The sequence below is a fragment of the Octodon degus genome, unplaced genomic scaffold, assembly GCF_000260255.1.
Source record: "Octodon degus isolate 3935 unplaced genomic scaffold, OctDeg1.0 scaffold00022, whole genome shotgun sequence".
NCBI classification, from domain to species: Eukaryota; Metazoa; Chordata; class Mammalia; order Rodentia; family Octodontidae; genus Octodon; species Octodon degus.
The window spans coordinates 17,452,682-17,456,641 of NW_004524598.1; positions in this window are offsets into that span (position 1 = coordinate 17,452,682).

A 3,960-nucleotide genomic window follows, 5' to 3' on the forward strand; every position below is an offset into this window, starting at 1 on the left:
GAAGTTATACATAAAAGCTGAACCCCTAAAATATATTTTCATACCTTTAATCAAAGTATAATCCTTTGGATCATAAGCTACAATCCTGATACAGTTTGAAGTGTGTCGGATGCCTCCCGCAATTCCACAGGGCAGGAGACAGACTGAATGAGGAAGAGATCTTCCTTTTCAGTGGAGCGTTTAGAGGCAACAAAAGCACAGGAGAGTTTTCTACACCAAAAACCTGTGAAATGGTCAGAAACTGCACTGCATCCCTGATCGAAATCTGATGTCCTTTTTAGTATAGCATGTTTTCTACTTCTGCAATAAAACAAAATTTCTGCAAATATCCATTACTTACGCTTTTGTTTGTTTCCTCATACAGCATGTTTACTGTCTTAAAAACCTTTTCAGTTTAATTGCTGGTATCAATAGAATTATGCATTATATATAATGAAGTTACTTGTTTTAATTAGTTAAATGTTTGCTATTTATTTATTTTAAAGAATATAAGATAGAGATCTAAAGAAAACAATAGTGTTAGAAATGATACAAGATTTCACTAAACAGGAATTCAACCATGTTTGCTGCCTTAAGTGATGCTACCTACAGATTAGTTGTTGATGTTGGCAGATATAAGCGTGTAAGATTTAAAAAAAAACAGGGTTGGCAAGATAGCTGAGCAGTCTAAGCACCTGCCTGGCAAGTGCCAGGACCCAGGTTTGATCCCTGGTACTGCATGCCACCATGGCCCTGCCCCTGGGTGTGCTGAACCTGAGACTGAGTCCAGGCATGGTGGAGCACACCTATAATCGCAGCGCTGGGGAGGCTGAAAGCAAGTGGATTGCTATGAGTCTGGGCTGCATAGTAAGATCCTGTACCAAATACACAAAAATAAAAAAAAAGAAATAAACAAAAAACAATACTGAAGAAGTTATAAGAAACTGAAGAGGAAAAAAAAATCAGAGTTAAAAAAAAATTAAGCACTAATGTCTCCTTTCAAAAGACCAGCAAAAACGACCATTCAATTATCCAAACTATTCTACATATATACCCAAATGCATCTTTTCCCCTCTTACATCTGTCTTGTCCTCATCTTATTTATTCATTTATTTAGAGAGTCTTGTTGTGCAGTTCAGGCTGGCCTGGATTCTCCCTGTAGCCCAGGCTGGCTTCAAACTTGCAGCAATCCTTCTGCCTCACTCGTGGCCTTAAAATTGACATAATCAATAGACTGAGGTGACGCCTGAAGCTACCTCTATCACTTCTTTGGGTGTGCAATATCCAACAAATTGGCGTGGACTTAGTATAGAGATCCCTGCTCTTGTGTTGACTAGAATACAAGAGAAGCAAGAGATGTTACTTATCAGACTGGGCATCACAAATTGTGGCTCCCAGTGTAGGGCTGCTTAGGTTCTCTGCTATGTCACGGACAGCTCGGGGGAGGCCAGCTGCCAGCTGCTGGCTGTCCTGAGCAGAGACCCACTTGCCAGGGGGCACAGGCAGTTGCAAGCATGTGAGTGAGCCTAAAATCCATCTTCTCCAGTCCCCCCTTTCCAGCCAGCACTGTGTAACTGCACTGTATGGGTACCCCTGAGCAGAGCCATCTAGCCTGCTATTGGCTGGATTTGTCATCTGCTGAAAATAGGAGGTAATAGATGCCTAGTGGTTTTGGTTGCTAAATTTTAAATAATTTCCTATGCAGTAACACATAACATAGTTGATGAAAGGTGACAGATTACAATCAAATGACATTTATTTAATTGACATTTATTTAATCCCTACGATCTTAGTATTGTCATCTGCTTTAGTCTCTTGCATGAAGTCTGACCCTGGGTCAGTACATTTGGTCCAGGGTTTCGCTACACAGCTTAAACACATAGTGATACTTCTGTTTCAGCCTCCCCAGTGCTGGGATTAGAGGCGTGCACCACCATGCCCAGTTTTGGGGGCTGGCATAGTATACCTGGAACACGATGTGGTGTTGGGGATTGAACTCAGGGCCTTGAGCTTGCCAGATCACAGAGCCGTCTCCCCAGCCTGAGGATCAATATAGTTTATTCTTTTATTAAATTTGATCTTTTTTAGAACTATGGCTTCTGATTTTCTTCATAATTTGAAAATATGCTTTGCAGGTCCTTATTTTCTCATTTGCCTTTATTGTGCTTAAAGCCATCTTTAACACAGTAGAACTAAAACTGAAAATAGAAATTGAGCTTCAGTTTTACGCTATAATTATTACAATTTTAATGAGAGAAACATAGCTTTATGCCAGAACTTTTTATGGAAAAATATACTAAATTATTTAGCTTATGTTTATGCAAAGCTGTTATGCATAGTAATGCTCAATGAACTTATATTTAAGTGTATTTGGCAGTTCAGTTTCAACTGTAGAAATTTATAGCTCAGAGCAACATTTTTGTGATTTTTTTTCCATTTATTTATGAGGTATAGGGTCTTACTACACAGCTCAGACTCACAGCGATCCTCTTGTCCTCAGCCTCCCCAGCACTGGGATTACAGGCGTGCACCACCACACTCCGACTGGGTCTCTGGCTAAGCACACCCCAGGGCTGGGGCTGCTGCGGCATGCATGATTGAGGATAGAACCCAAGCAACACTTTTGTTTCCTTTCTATATCAGAGATTTTTCAAAAATCTGTGTTAAAAATTTAGAATTATTCTATGGCAGCATTTTGATGAGTTCTATCAGAGACATACGGCTTCTAGATAGTTTGTACTCTAGTGGAAGTCCCAGAAGGAGCATAGTTGCGTGTAAACCTGTGTCTTTTGTAGCACCTTTCATCTTACGTCTTCAAGAAGAGTGACTCAGTTCTGCTGGCCCAGACAGTTGGCTTGAGCAGTGAAGTATGGACATTTTAGTCCCTGTCATCACAGTTTGCTATACTACAGTTTCGTCATGTTTGCCTTTCACTTTGAGATATCGATAACTATTAATTCTAGTATGATCAGCAGAGACAAAAGCAAAGAGAGCTTTAGTACTGGCATTATGCTGATGATGTAAATAAAATTTAGCAAAAGTCCAATGTTAGGGGCTGGGGAGATGGCTCAGTGGGATAAGCGCTTCCCTGCCAAGTGCAAGAGCCTGAGTTCAATCCCCAATTCTGAAAAAAAAAAAAAGAAGTAGTCCAATGTTATTTTGCTGTTGGAAAACTTCACAAGGCCAGAAAATAAATCATTTATAATGTGAGAAATATTTTCTATGCAAAGATATGGAATAATTATAGATTAATACATCATAATCCGGGCTATAAAGATCCCTATCAATATGAAAAACTCATATACTTAGTGCTGTTTAAGGTGAAGATAAGACCAGGAAGGTAGAGATGAAAGGCTGAAGCAGAATTTTTTTTTTTTTTTTAGAGCTGGAAACTTTAATACACTTGTGTAAAACAACAAATTAAGTGAACAAGTATTACATCATTATAGTAATTTAAATAACATAGTTAAAAGCCTGATTACATATTTGTATATAGATGTTAATTATATTTATATTGTACATGAATGTATTGGGTATATATTATGCCCCTTAAACAAAAATTGTATATTTTAAAAAATTATTTTTCCCCTTTTTAATTTTTTATTTTTTTTGCCATAGTTTTATTGATAAACAAATAGCAATGAGACAGTTTCAAATCAAATCAGTAGGACAATTTCAATAATTAACACACTGCATACATTCTTCTTAGTGGTTAATTGCTGCACAAGATGCAGAAACTGACATCATATTTATGATCAGAAAAAATTTTCTATTCATTAAGAGAACATAACTATATATCTATCCCAACCACTTCGAATACACAGATACAAAATGGACATTCATCTGTATACCCTTTTTTTTTGCTAAGTTCCATTATTTGAATATTATAGGTGAGTAAACTCAGCAAAATATTCTAAAAGAGTCCAGTAGCCCATAATAGTATTGGGTCTTCCACTGAACTGTCAATGTCAGAAATTGTTG